Source organism: Triticum urartu, chromosome 2A (genome assembly GCF_056163025.1).
Source record: "Triticum urartu cultivar PI428250 chromosome 2A, HENAU_Tu73, whole genome shotgun sequence".
Taxonomy (NCBI): domain Eukaryota; kingdom Viridiplantae; phylum Streptophyta; class Magnoliopsida; order Poales; family Poaceae; genus Triticum; species Triticum urartu.
In genome coordinates this window covers 763,646,869-763,662,566 of record NC_141874.1, presented here as the reverse complement: position 1 = coordinate 763,662,566, position 15,698 = coordinate 763,646,869, and positions in this window count along the sequence as shown.

Sequence of the window (15,698 nt, the reverse complement as noted above, 5' to 3'; positions counted from 1 at the left end):
AACATTTCAAAGTGTGATGTATAACAAAGGGATGTGTACAGCAAGGCGTCTATGGGCTCATCTCCGGTTAATGAGGCTATTCCAATGGATGCCGGCGTGATGGCGTTTGAGACCGAGTACAACAACTGGGTGGGCAAGAAGACCACAATTGGGTATTGAATATGTCTGCCTTCTTTATCCATTGATTTTGTTTTCTCCCTGTGTATGCATCTGACATAGCCAGGATCAATGATAAGCTCATTTGATCAAATGGGTGGGCAATCCTACTTCTTAGTTGTTGTTCTTGTAAGTTAGGCCCAATGCTAAGTAGGGTTTCTGTCAAAGTTACCATCTTACTGACGTCATACTAGAGCCTACACAAACATGACATGTGTATCTCTAGTCCTTGTTGTGTTGAAAGGAAGACATGATTTTTTTCGGGTGCTTCGATAGATTTCAGCTTATCAATATCCGTGCCATCTTGAATTTCAGTTTGTTGTGTCTAAATTATTGCTCGTTTTGCTTAATTTTTAATGGGACTGGAAATTGCTAGTTCAATGATACCGAACTAATCAAATTTTCTTCTCCAACAAATCTGGAATAGTTCTCCTAAAGCATGTGTCCATGATAATCTTTATATGACTGGAATTAAGTGTCTCGAACAATTGATCTTATATATGTATATTATTTTTGAAAGGACATATCTTTCTTGAGTGTATTTTTCTGTGACCATATCTACGTACATGTTCATGCAATACTACATAACCTTATAAACTGCATAATTTCCAACACTTCTGGTATGGATGATGTGCTGGAATAGCTCTTCTTCCCTGATGTGATTTCCTCATGCAGGTGCACAAGAGACCCGCGTGTGGAGTGCTCAGGGGGAAGGCACCCATCATCACCAGCAAGTCCATCGGCATGCACCGGCACTCACACTGGCGACGCTCCCCTGCCCGTCAGGTTGCTTCTTCTTCGACTCCAGCATTGGTAAGCCATTGGTTCCCCATCTCTCTCTGTGTCTTTCTCTCCCTCCCATGCTCTGTATGCCTATGGCCATCGAGTCGTTCTAAATTTTGTGCTAGTAACAAGTCAAGTACGTATTCACCAATTGGGTCATGTTCTTTGTCTTTTTGTTCTTGAAAGGTCCGTGTGCTCGCCAAATGACCAAGCCAGAGGAGTAACTTAGATATTCCCATTTTTACATGTCTTGTCATCTCAAATCACAACACTGTAGGCATGCAAATGAATTTGTCACATGCATTTTATCAACATCCCTTTTCCTTCTTGACAGATTGGTGCTTGATGTAGTGCCTCTTAATCACTGTCACTTTCAACTTCAATCCTCTGACTATGCAACATGAACACATGCAAAGTGAAAGCTTTGTTTAAAATCATCGAAATTTTCCCTTGATAGAAGCAGTAGTCATGAGTGCAGCATGTTTCTTCTTTCCTAAGTCTTTCCTGTTGCCAATGTGACAACTTCTCTTGCCCATCTCCCCCTCTGTTTTTCAGAAGGCCTTTTGAATTATCGATATCGCTTTGCAGCATTGCCGGAGGTAGGCTAACTATGGGGCCAACAATTTAGCTGGACATGCTTTTTGATTTAAATTCGAGTGTTTTTGTGGTTCTGGCCCCAGTAGCTTTATTATTCTGATGTAATGAACAATGTATCTTTGTTAGTATATATCTACACTTTTGTACCAGGAAACTCACAATAGTTTAATAATTTGGACCTGCATGCCTTTAGAATTGCTGGTTTTTCAAACAATTTCCGGGGATGCAAAATTTGTTCCTTTAGGAAGTGACGCTCTTTTAGCACCTAGACCCCGCATTGCTTAATGCTACCCCTTGTCACTTGACAGATCATGCTCAGGTCTTTGAGGTGTGACACAACTCTAGTTGTTTGTCTAGGACAGTAGCAGCACAGGCTAAGCTTAAACTTCTTCACTATTAATAACTGCCAAATGTGACAGGGCGAAGCACTGTTGTTGCACTGTTGGGTTTTATCACTAGGAAAATGCTCTCTTCAAAAACATTCTTCTTTCCAACATTAAGCATTCATAGGTGTAAATTTTCCTTCAAACAAGGCATCCCTTCAACATGTTAGATCTTGGGGCACACATAATTTATCAATGTTTCCAAGTGATCGACATCATCAAAAGGAAGGCCTTGGTTAAATAACCGGTTGTTGTTTACTGTGGTGAGTGTGTCGAGCGTGCTGTAAAGTGCTCTTGCAACTCCAGAGAAAGTGGGAGTTCATCTATTCCTGTACTAGAAACTGGCACTCTTTTAGCAACCAGAGAGTGCCTTGCTGAATGGTGCTTCTCTCTTGTCGCTTCCAAGGTTGTGTTTTGGCATCAAGTGAGTGAGCTATGAGATAAGTATAATTGTTTTCCTGGGATAGTAGCAGGATGGGCTGAGCTTTGATCCTTTTTTCACACTTATCTACCTAATGCGATTGGTTTAGACGGCATATATTGGATCTTGACATTAGCCTAATGTTCTTTGTGAACAGAATTCTTCTCCAAATTAAGCATGTCTTCAGTTTATGGATGGTTAAGCTTTGACCAATGTTTTACATTTAATTCAACGGATATGCTTCTTGGCCATGCTAGGATTGGCCCTTAGGGTTTTATATTTCCTGTCTAGATGTTTGCTTATCTTGTTTGATAAGATTTCACAAGAACAGATGGGTGTTGTGCTTGGCTATGTGTTCATTAGTCTTAAATATTGTAATGCTATCATTTCTGTGTTGTGTCCATTTGAGAGTGACCCGACTCAGTTATTTGAACACTACAGGAAAGCATATCTAAAGACAAGAAAAACCTGGAAGTCGTGGTTGTCCTAGGACGATTGAAGTTGATCCGCTCTGGAGTCGGTTGTCAAGCTGAAGGGGCTTGCCATTGAGACCAGCCAACAGTCGGTACACGGTGTGATGATCTTGGCTCACATGACTGCCTCCTCGGCTACCACTACATATGTGAGTCCCTGCTCTGTCCTTCCTTGTTTCTCTGCTGTAGGACCTAGCCTTTGAGTTATGGCCGTACATGCTGTGCTCTTGCCATAGACTAGATGTTGTAGTTCTTGCATGGTCTATGGTGGTGGTCAATGGCTGATGTTGTTACTGTTGACATGTTCCGGCTTAGTGATATGCTCTTGGTAAATGATCCTGGCTTCACTTTGGGGATGGTTAGGCTCTGACTAACTGGATGGCATGGCTATCGTCTCTCTTTACTTAGGCTTGCTAAACAATCTCAATTATAGATATGCAATGGGTGATTCTAAGATTCATATGACACAGTTCATAGATTCAGATAACTTGGCTTCTTATGTTGGTATTTACAGTATATATTTGATTTATAGCCCTTTTACCAAAGGCATGTGAAGTGTAGGTGTTGTGTAATCTGTATTTCACTCTGGCATGATGATTGCTTGAGCTGTTTATTTTAATAGGTTCGAGAACACAAGTTTTATTTTCATATCTGGTCTTGTCAATATTATGATCGCTTGAACTATTCTGGAATGTGTAGCTCCAATTCATTACCCTGAACATATATACTTTAGAGACATGGAACCGTTAAGTTGTGTGTAGAGTGTTGTAGGATACATTCTTGTGCTCGAATAGTTTCTCAATATGCAGCGACTTGACCCTGTGTTGTTGGCAAAATCTGTTTACTGTAGTGGTTGATGAGCAACCCTGGCCTGCCAAGTTGGCCAAATGAGCAATCCATGGATGGTGTCCACCAGTTGATCCATCCATCTCTAAGAGGAAGAAGCATAAGAATCAAAGAAGATGTCCGCTTCTTCTCTGACTCCCGCATAGGTAAGCAACTAGTTTTATCATGTGCAATCTGTGCCCACGTCCATTGAGCCGTGGCATATGCTGGTATATGTAAATAGGCTTGGCCCTTTTATTGTTATATGCTGGCCATCGTGTTGTGAGCAACTGTTGCTTCTGCTAGCCTCACCCTTTGCAAAGCCATTTATCTGTTGATTGTTGCAATGGTGCTAATTTATGTCTCCTATGTCCAGAATGATGACGGCTATGATGACGATTGTGGCATGTACGATGGCTTCTAGGCACTAGCTAAGAAGCAGACCCATTTTGTCCTGGTGCTATCAGGTGAGAATGGCCTAGGATTGGACAAAGAGAGACATATTCTCTAGTTGATATTTTACCAAGTGTTATTGTTGTGCTTTGTGTTGCTGATAAGCGTGGCATACTTGACCTATTCCCATGTGTTGTGCTATGTGCAATGAATATAGAAATATGATCGTTTGATTGACCTGATTGTAACTTGCCATGAATATTTGCCATTGCATGCTTACATTTTCAGTTTGCATCCAAAACAATGACGATGATGGCAATGACTATTGTGGAATGTACGACGGCTTCTAGGCACCGGCCAAGAAGCAGACCCATCTCGTCCTGGTGCTATCAGGTGAGATTGGCCCTTAGTCTATCGAATGTTCACTTTTGATAGAAGTGGACAAGGAGAGGCATATTCTCTACTTGACCTTTTACCAAGTGTTGTTGATGTGCTTTGTGTTGCTGATAAGTGTGGCATACTTGACCTTTTACCAAGTGTTGTGCTGTGCGTATAATAGTTGCCATTTTCAGTTTGTACTTGTTTGAAAAATCAACAGCTGGTGTACTATCTTGGGTGATTCAATGACACTAAAATAATATTTAACTATCCTTTTGGTAGTTCATTCATGGAAAATCATCAGCTGGTGTATTTTCTTAAACTGTGCAATATTTAACTAACTGGTACAAGTACAACAACCTCTAGCCTTCCACTAGATAGCTTGTGGAGCTTGCGTTGGCTGTAGTTACTACTACATGAGTGTTGGTCAGGTTGGTTGGGTGCCAATGATTTCTTTTATTCGCTTTTGGTTTGATTGCTAAACTGTGTGCTTGTTTCTCTATCTGTGATAGTGGAACCTGGAGCAAATTATTGTTGTTGCTTCGTATGGAAGAAAAAACACTATGGCCATGTATTATCTTGGATGATTGCCACTGAAATAGGATTGGCTCTCTTATTTTTCTATGATGGCCATCATTATGTGGACAACTGTGGCTCTTTTATTTATCTGTTAATTGGTGCAGTGGTGCTAATTTGTGTCTCTTATGTCCAGAACGATGACGGCAACAATAATGTGGCCTGCATGATGGCTTCTAGGCACTGACTAAGAAGCAGGCCCATTTTGTCCTGGTGCTATCAGGTGAGAATAGCCCTTAGTCTATGTGTGTTCACCGTCACACTGTTGATAGACTAGACAAGGAGAGACGTATTCTCTGTTTACTTAGGCTAGGATCTGACTAAATGGATGCCATGGCTATCGTGTCTATTTAATTAGGCTTGCTTAACAATCTTAGGTACATATATGCAATGGGTGTTTCTAAGACTCGTACACAATGGATGCAATGGGTTCATATTATACAGTACTAGATAGTAACTTAGCTTCCTGGTATGCTTTTATCTGGCTTCTTTGTGCTCTATCTTATTTTGTGTATCTAGCCATGGATATACACTCACGCCTCTGTTCTCTTTGGTTCAGCATTCTGGAAGTGACTGGTGCTACCTCTTGAGCATGCGTTGGTTTTCCCTTGAAGAGAAAAGGGTGATGCAGCAAAGTAGCGTAAGTATTTTACTCTGTTTTTGAGAACCAAGGTATCAATCCAGTAGGAGACTACACGCAAATCCCTAGTACATGCACAAACAATCAAGAACCTTGCAACCAACGCGATAAAGGGGTTGTCAATCCCTTCACGACCACTTGCAAAAGTGAGATCTAATAAAGACTAGTAGAATGCCCGTGCGTTGCCACAGGCTTTTAAAGCATTTTGCTGAAATTAGTATAAACATGTACAGAAAAGGTAAACCATAACAATTGGGTAATAATTGAAATTCATTTCACGGTGCAATGTAAGTTGATTAAAAAGATAATTTAAGGGCATCTTCAACGCTGACCCGTAAACCGGACACCATATCCGTCCATGGATGTGGAACCAGTCCACAGACAATGATACGGGAGCCGGCCATCCAACCATAACCAAAAATGTCCCTAACAATCTAACTTTAAACATGCTAAACAATGGTTAATTAAAAAAAACACCTTCCGCCAACACAAAACTAACATGTTACATGCACCTTCGGCCAACCAATGCAATGCATTGCAAGCAGCTTCCGCCACACACTTGAGCAAAAGCATTGCCTTTTGGAGAGAAAACATAGATTAACATCAGTGTTTTTGGCCGAAGGTGTTCTAATATTTCGCACAAACCATGTATTTAATAATAATTAGCCGTGTCCCTTCCGCCAAATCAAGCTAGCTAGCTTGAAGTCTTCTGCCGAACATCATGCTAATCAGTTATTCATCACGTTCTTCTTCCGCCGAATAAGACCAGTCTTACACCATCCTGCACGGACAAGGGCACGTGGTGGCTTTTTGTCGGCCAGTCGGATGTCCGGGCTCCGGCAAAGCTCCTCTTTGTTTGTCTCGAATTTGCGAAAAAAATTGTGTGCGGACCCATCGGCGGACCGATGCAGGGTCGCGTTGGACGGCAAAGTCATCTTTAATGAAATGTACTTTGTTGAGTTGCCACGGGCTTTTGAAATATTTTTGTTGAGTTGTATGAACATAATGCATGTAAATTTTCATATGTAGAGATAAAATAGCACGGGAATGTCGGTGCCTTGCCACGTGCTATGAAAATGTTTCGCTAGAATTATGTAAACACAATACATGTCAAATTTCACATGCAGAGACAAGAAAGCACAAAGACAATCGGGATATTTATTGATGTCTAATTCACTTGCAATGTGAATTGATAAAAGAGATAAATTAACAATGTATACATATAGAAAGATGATCCAACTAAAATTCTATTACAAACTAATATCTACTATTCCTTGTTGTCGCGCTTAAGAAATTATTGCACAATATTAGAAATGTTGTCTTTAACTTCGTTTGCACGACCATTTGAGTAAGTATAATAAAAACTTTTTCCTCAACTTATATTGGTCAGCTACATTTTAATCTTACTTACTCTCACTGAAGTGATCGTAATCCATAATGTTGTATATACTCTTGTTGGAAGATCCACTTCTGTTGCAAATCCCAACCCCAACCCACGCTCACTCTCAACCCTCACTCTTATCACAAAGTCCATTGACTCACGTTCTAAGTGAGCCAATTTTCGACACCGATGTGACAGTTAGCAAGGGACAAGGGTGAAAACCGCCTTCAGATGTTATTCACTACTCCCTCCATTTCACAATATAGTGCGCCCGCGCTTTTTGAGATTTAATTTTGACAATAAACTTAACCAATGTGGGATTTTGCGACAGGAGCAAATATTGTACCATTGAAAACTTCTTTCAAATACGAATTCAATGGTATGATTTTTGCTCCCACCGCAGTCGCCCACATTCGAAAAGTGCACACTAGATTATGGAATGGAGGGAGTACATGCATATAGCAATTTTTTAAGTAAAAGATAATGCTACCCCAACATGCACTCAATAAAAAGACAATGCTAGTCATCTTATATATATCATCAAAATTTTGCCTGCACCAAATTTGTACAAAAAGCAGAAGATAAAAACACCATAATATGAGATATGATTTTCTACTCCAACGGCAGCGCCGCTCCCTTGATAAATCATGAGCTTGTGCTATACATTTACACGCTTGATCAGTTTCTTATATAATGCATTATTGTACCGTTGGATGTGCAACAAAATGGAACTGATGGCAACCATCTCCATGACAATTTCCGTTTATATCCTACTGTAAACAGAAGAGCTGGGATGAAAAAATTAATTTAAACCAATCATGCACAAATATCACTATTGAAAGAACATGTGGTGCCCCCATGTTTGGTTTTCGTAATTGATGACAATCTCTATGGACTAATGGTTGCCTTAAGTTATATTTGAAGGTTTTGTCCATAGGCTTTTCTTGGAGTACATGTGTTGGTTTCAAGGAGAGTTTGTGTCGACCAAGGTGCTATTCAAGGAATTACCTAAAGATTGGTCTTGTGAGAGGTTGATCAAGACTAAGTTAAAGAGTGAATCAAGATGATCAACCCACAAAGCGTAGAATATGTACCGAGAGGGATCAAGTGATCCCATGGTATGGTAAGCATTGTCAATTACGCTTTGTGTACTAACCCATGGTCTTCGTGAGGGTTCTTTGTGGGGTTAGGTCGCGGTGTGCAAGTTCAAGTGGAGCATCACGAAGAGATCAAATGCTTGAAGCTTGCCGTCCTTTGTGGTGACAATGGACTTGTGAAGATGTGCGGAAGAGTGGCTCATCCATAGTGGAGTATGGGGGAGCAATCAACTAGTCTTCATCAAGTCAACACAATCAAGAAAGGTTGCGGTGTGCAAGTTCAAGTGGAGCATCACGAAGAGATCAAATGCTTGAAGCTTGCCGTCCTTTGTGGTGACAATGGACTTGTGAAGATGTGCGGAAGAGTGGCTCACCCATAGTGGAGTATGGGGGAGCAATCAACTAGTCTTCATCGAGTCAACCCAATCAAGAAAGGTGGTCCAACTTGAGGGAGTCAAGATTGTCATCATCTAGCTCAAGTGGACCATGTCCAAGGCAAAGGTTTGCTCTTGATAGGTTTTCTATTTTACTGGTATCATGATGGTAGTTGGGAGACCGGGTTATAGGATCGATTGCTGTACTATCAAGGGGGGCTCTCGATGAGTAGCTTGATCGTATCGTTCGCTGAGAGCTCAAACCATTGCATCCTTGCATCATCTTTGTTGGTTCTTGTTTGATTCTCTTTGAGAGTCTTAGAACTTATGGTCATCTTGATGACAAGCTCGAGTTCATCGAAAACGGAGTTCACGTGCTTCTTCTATGATGTTTTCGATGTTGGAGGTTTTGCCGGTTCTTCTCGGTTGGAGGTTTCACTCCTCTATTTGTTGGCATACCTCCCCTGCCTCTTCTTACTTTAACCAGTCGCTGTTTTGATGCTACTCGTCGTCTTGTTTCCAACAAGCTTGAGTTTGCTCAATTCGGAGCTCATATGCAGAAGTTATGGCAGTTTTGGTTTTCTTGAGTGTGGTTTTTGTCAGGGTCCCAGCCGTAGTACCGTGGTACCCAACGGTAGTACCGCTGAGGAGTCACAAGCGGCAGTACCGCTCCACAGCGGTAGTATCGCCGTGGCTCCACAGCAGTAGTACCGCTGGGGGCCCGGCACCTCCGCCTGGTCCTTAGCTTCTTTGAGGGATCGCTTCTCCCTCTCTCTCTCGCCCCAGCGGTAGTACCGCACCGCCTGCGGTACTATGGCCGAAGGGTCACAAGCGGTAGTACCGCTCCACAGCGGTACTACCGCCCTTGACCCCACTGCCGTAGTACCGTTGGGCAGTCTGGCTCCTACCGCCTCGATTCGAGAGGTCTTTTTCTCGTGTCGGGTTTTGCGGCACTAGTCACGGTTGTAGTGGCGGTAGTACCGTTCCTGGAGCGGTAGTACCGCCCTACCACCGCGGTAGTACCGCAGTTGGAGCTTTTCCCCTCAGCGCGGCAGTACCGCTGGATGGCGCGGCAGTACCGCTCCCCTGGCGGTAGTACCGCCCCCTCTCAGCGGTAGTACCACTCGTGTGCGGGCTGAGCACATAACGGTTGGATTTTCCCCCTCCTATAAAAGGGGGTCTTCTTCCCCAATGAACCTAATCTTTTGAGCTCATGTTCTTCCCCCATTGTTGACCTTCTTTGAGCTTGCTAACTCTCAATCCCTCCATGGATTCTTGCTAGTTTTTGAGGGAAAAGAGAGAGGAGATCTAGATCCACATTTCCACCAATCACTTTCTCCTTTATGTGAGGGGAACCCCTTGGATCTAGATCTTGGAGTTCTTGGTGTTCTCTTTCTTGTTCTTCCTCTCATTTTCCTCCCTAGCATTAGTTGCTTCGGTGGGATTTGAGAGAGAAGGACTTGGGCACTCCGTGTGCCCTTATCATTGCATTTGGTGCATCGGTTTGAGTTCTCCACGTGATACGTGGAAGTTACAAGTTGAGAAGCTTATTACTCTTGGGTGCTTGGTACCCTTGAGCTTGTTCCTCTTGGGTGCTTGGGCGCCCTAGACGGTTGTTGGTGTTCGGAGCTCAATCATTGTGGTGCAAAGCTCCGGGCAAGCGTCGGGTTCTCCAATTAGGTTGTGGAGATCACCCCGAGCAATTTGACGGGTACCGGTGACCGCCCCCAAGGGTTGCCAAAGTGTACGGGTTCGGTGACCGCCCCCAAGGATTGCCATTTGTACGGGTTCGGTGACCGCCCTCAAGGGTCCCTTAGTGGAATCACGGCATCTTACATTGTGCGAGAGCGTGAGGAGATTACGGTGGCCCTAGTGGCTTCTTGGGGAGCATTGTGCCTCCACACCGCTCCAAACGGAGATTAGCATCCACAAGGGTGTGAACTTCGGGATACATCGTCGTCTCCTCGTGCCTCGGTTATCTCTTACCCGAGCCCTTTACTTATGCACTTTACTTTGTGATAGCCTTATTGTTTCTTGTCATATATCTTGCTATCACATAATTGCTTATCTTTCTTAGCATAAGTTGTTGGTGCACATAGGTGAGCCTAGTTGTTTTAGGTTTTGTGCTTGGCAAATTAACCGCTAGGTTTATTCCGCATTTGTTCAAGCCTAAACCGTAATTATTTTAAAACACCTATTCACCCCCCCTCTAGGCGACATCCACGATCTTTCAATTGGTATCACATTATGGGGGAGTAATATGCTACGTGTATATTACTAGCCTATAAAATGTGTACATTTGAGATATTGTCATCTAGAGTTGATATTGTAAATTATCTTGTTCCTAGGTGGCATGCTAGCTCTACAAGTTGCAATTTGCTTTTTGTTGGTGTGAAGATGATGTCGGATATCCTTGCTATCTACCACCGGGAATTATTTCCGTTTACTTCTTGTCTTTTGTCAATTGGTACTCACTTTTGTGGTAGATTTTATTGATCATCTTTACATTGGCTTTTTTCCCTTTCTCTTGCCAAGGTTTGTATCAACTCCTTTTGTCTTCCATACCACTTGTGGATCTTGTGTATTTCTTGATCTTGTCTAGTGTTTTCTAGATATAGTGAAAGTGGTGATCCCACCTTGTGCATTTTGTATTCAAATGCAATTTCTCTTTAATGCACTAGTCTTGGGGAGCTATCCTATTCTCTATAAAACACTCATCTTGTGATCCTTATCAAGTGTGTGTTTGTGGAAGGCAAGCCGTTTCTTTTTGGTGCTTTGTGCCATCATGAAACTTTGTAGAGGGCTTGGTTTGTTTGGAACCATTCTCTCTTTTGGGAGTTTGACATCTTTCTTTTGAGTGTATCAATGGATATCTCATTCCTCGATGTATCTTTTATGGATATCCTCCAAGTGATGATTTATTCATTTGGTATCTTTTCGTCTCTTGGTATTTCTTTGTCCTTTGTTATCGGTTCTTGAAAGTCTTGAGCATGCATTTTAACTTCGTGTAGTATCTTTGGCATGTTTTCTTTCTTTGACCCAATATATAGGGGGAACTCCACCAAGTCTCAAATTGGATGAGATGTGCATGAAATTCATTTTCATATCTATATGCACATATTTATGTGGAGTTTGTCCTATGTGTTGTTGGTTCTCTAACTCTTTGGTCCCAATGAGTTTGGGTACCATTTTGTTTGTGTTGTTGTTCTAGGAACAAGTGGAGATGCATTGGATGCTCGGCTCACTCACAAGGAAGGAGTTGTCACCATGTGCTTATTGGAGTCAAGCTAGGATGATCAATGAACTACTTTGTACCTTCAATTGGTATCTACTACATCCTTCCAATGTTATCTCGGCAACAAGTATCTTCATATACTTTATGCACACATTTCTTGCATCAACCCTGTGTAGGTTGTATCTTGGCATGTTATTCATTCCATCTTGTGATACTTGTTTCCTTTCTCAAAGCATCTCAACGATGATCTCATGTTGCTAGTTGTGATGTCTTTGATGGTTGTGTAGTAGGAATTCATTTATATACAATAAGACCTTATCTAACCGTGTGCTATGCTTTCAAGCAAATATCTTGTTGGTATATTTATGATTTCCTTGTGGATATCTTGTTCCTCGTGTTGCAACTATTTCGGGTGTACATCCTTCTTTTTAGACATATATCATCATGATTTCGTCAACCTAGAATCCTATACACTTGAGAAAAGTTGCATATCTAGTTGATATCCTTCCTTTCATGTCCACCTTGTCTTTCTTATGTTATTTCTTTGGTGGCTCCGTGAAAGCTTTTGCCTTGAGTGCGTGTCTTGTCTCGTTGCATCTTGATGCACTCTTGTGTGGTGAAGATTATTTTCGTCTTGCTTATCTTTACGAGGCTTTTGCCATCTTAATTGGTATCCCTCGTCTTGATGAGGCTTTCTTCTTCTATCTTCACCATGGGTTGTCACAAGCATAGGTTCTTTATATGCTTATTAGTAAGCTTGTGAACCCATTTGCTAGTTGTGTGTGGGAATGATAGGCCTTGTGGGAATGATAGGCCTTGCACCGTGTGCCTCATTCTTTCAAGACTTTATTGATGCTTAATGCTCATTCGTACATTAGTCTTCTCAAGTGCATTGCCTTGACTCACACACATCATTTTGGTTGAGCCCATGCTTAAGTTGCCTCTTTTACTTGTTGCTCAACCATGTGTTAGTTGCAAGTACTAGGCTTAGTTTCCTATATGCTCACTTGCACTTGTTGTAAGTTTCTATTGATTTTGGGGGAGCTATGATCCTATTTTGTGCACTTTGTATCCAAATACAAAAATTCTTGATGTGCACAAATCATGGGGAGCGTCTCTAGTTTCCTTAGAACACTCCTCTGCTCATATCATAATATCTTTCTTTCTTGTGGCTCGTAGGATCATTGGCCTAGTTGGTTCAATTGGTATCTTTTGATAGCTTGCTTCGATTGGTATCTTTTGATCGCTTGATTGCTTGTGTCTTTGTCGATTATGTCTTTGTGGCATATCTTCCTTTAGTAATCTTTGGGCCTCAATATAGTTTGTCTTCCTCCAAGTATTTACCGTTGGATATGTGTATTGGTTTCCACTCTCTTGTTGAGAAATACACAACTTATGGAGGAACTCAATTTATATTGGCCTTCTAAGCTTTTCGCCCATTTTGGCAATCGATGCCAATGGGGGAGAAGTTTCAGAGAGTTTTGTGGAGGTTTCAGAGAGTTTTGTTCCTAAGCATTTGCATCTCGTACGCATGCATTATTGGTTGTTGCATTGCATGGTGATGCATAATTCCTTGTATTAAACTCTCTTGAAAGTGATTGTCATCAATTACCAAAATGGGGGAGATTGAAAGAACATGTGGTGCCCCCATGTTTGGTTTTGGTAATTGATGACAATCTCTATGGACTAATGGTTGCCTTGAGTTATATTTGAAGGTTTTGTCCATAGGCTTTTCTTGGAGTACATGTGTTGGTTTCAAGGAGAGTTTGTGTCGACCAAGGTGCTATTCAAGGAATTACCTAAATCTTGGTCTTGTGAGAGGTTGATCAAGACTAAGTTAAAGAGTGAATCAAGATGATCAACCCACAAAGCGTAGAAGATGTACCGAGAGGGATCAAGTGATCCCATGGTATGGTAAGCATTGTCAATTACGCTTTGTGTACTAACCCATGGTCTTCGTGAGGGTTCTTTGTGCGGTTAGGTTGCGGTGTGCAAGTTCAAGTGGAGCATCACGAAGAGATCAAATGCTTGAAGCTTGCCGTCCTTTGTGGTGACAATGGACTTGTGAAGATGTGCGGAAGAGTGGCTCATCCATAGGGAGTATGGGGGAGCAATCAACTAGTCTTCATCAAGTCAACACAATCAAGAAAGGTTGAGGTGTGCAAGTTCAAGTGGAGCATCACGAAGAGATCAAATGCTTGAAGCTTGCCGTCCTTTGTGGCGACAATGGACTTGTGAAGATGTGCGAAAGAGTGGCTCACCCATAGTGGAGTATGGGGGAACAATCAACTAGTCTTCATCGAGTCAACCCAATCAAGAAAGGTGGTCCAACTTGAGGGAGTCAAGATCGTCATCATCTAGCTCAAGTGGACCATGTGCAAGGCAAAGGTTTGCTCTTGATAGGTTTTCTATTTTACCGGTCTCATGATGGTAGTTAGGAGACCGGGTTATAGGATCGATTGCCGTACTATCAAGGGGGGCTCTCGATGAGTAGCTTGATCGTATCGTTCGCTGAGAGTTCAAACCATTGCATCCTTGCATCATCTTTCTTGGTTCTTGTTTGATTCTCTTTGAGAGTCTTAGAGCTTATGGTCATCTTGATGACAAGCTTGAGTTCATCCAAAACGGAGTTCACGTGCTTCTTCTATGATGTTTTCGATGTTGGAGGTTTTGCCGGTTCTTCTCGGTTGGAGGTTTCACTCCTCTATTTGTTGGCATACCTCCCTTGCCTCTTCTTACTTTAACCAGTCGCTGTTTTGATGCTACCCGTCGTCTTGTTTCCAACAAGCTTGAGTTTGCTCAATTCGGAGCTCATATGCAGAAGTTATGGCAGTTCTGGTTTTCTTGAGTGTGGTTTTTGTCAGGGTCCCAACCGTAGTACCGTGGTACCCAGCGGTAGTACTGCTGAGGAGTCACAAGCGGCAGTACCGCTCCACAGCAGTAGTACCGCTGGGGGCCAGGCACCTCCACCTGGTCCTCAGCTTCTTTGAGGGATCGCTTCTCCCTCTCTCTCTCGCCCCAGCGGTAGTACCGCACCACCTGCGGTACTATGGCCGAAGGGTCACAAGCGGTAGTACCGCTCCACAGCGGTACTACCGCCCTTGACCCCACTGCCGTAGTACCGTTGGGCAGTCTGGCTCCTACCGCCTCGATTCGAGAGGTCTTTTTCTCGTGTCGGGTTTTGCGGCACTAGTCACGGTTGTAGTGGCGGTAGTACCGTTCCTGGAGCGGCAGTACCGCCCTACCACCGTGGTAGTACCGCAGTTGGAGCTTTTTCCCTCAACGTGGCAGTACCGCTGGATGGCGCGGCAGTACCGCTCCCCTGGCGGTAGTACCGCCCCCTCTCAGCGGTAGTATCGCTCGTGTGCGGGCTGAGCACATAACAGTTGGATTTCCCCCCTCCTATAAAAGGGGGTCTTCTTCCCCAATGAACCTAATCTTTTGAGCTCGTGTTCTTCCCCCATTGTTGACCTTCTTCGAGCTTGCGAACTCTCAATCCCTCCATGGATTCTTGCTAGTTTTTGAGGGAAAAGAGAGAGGAGATCTAGATCCACATTTCCACCAATCACTTTCTCCTCTATGTGAGGGGAACCCCTTGGATCTAGATCTTGGAGTTCTTGGTGTTCTTTTTCTTGTTCTTCCTCTCATTTTCCTCCCTAGCATTAGTTGCTTCGGTGGGATTTGAGAGAGAAGGACTTGGGCACTCCGTGTGCCCTTGTCATTGCATTTGGTGCATCGGTTTGAGTTCTCCACGTGATACGTGGAAGTTACAAGTTGAGAAGCTTATTACTCTTGGGTGCTTGGTACCCTTGAGCTTGTTCCTCTTGGGTGCTTGGGCGCCCTAGACGGTTGTTGGTGTTCGGAGCTCAATCATTGTGGTGCAAAGCTCCGGGCAAGCGTCGGGGTCTCCAGTTAGGTTGTGGAGATCGCCCCGAGCAATTTGACGGGTACCGGTGACCGCCCCCAAGGGTTGCCAAAGTGTACGG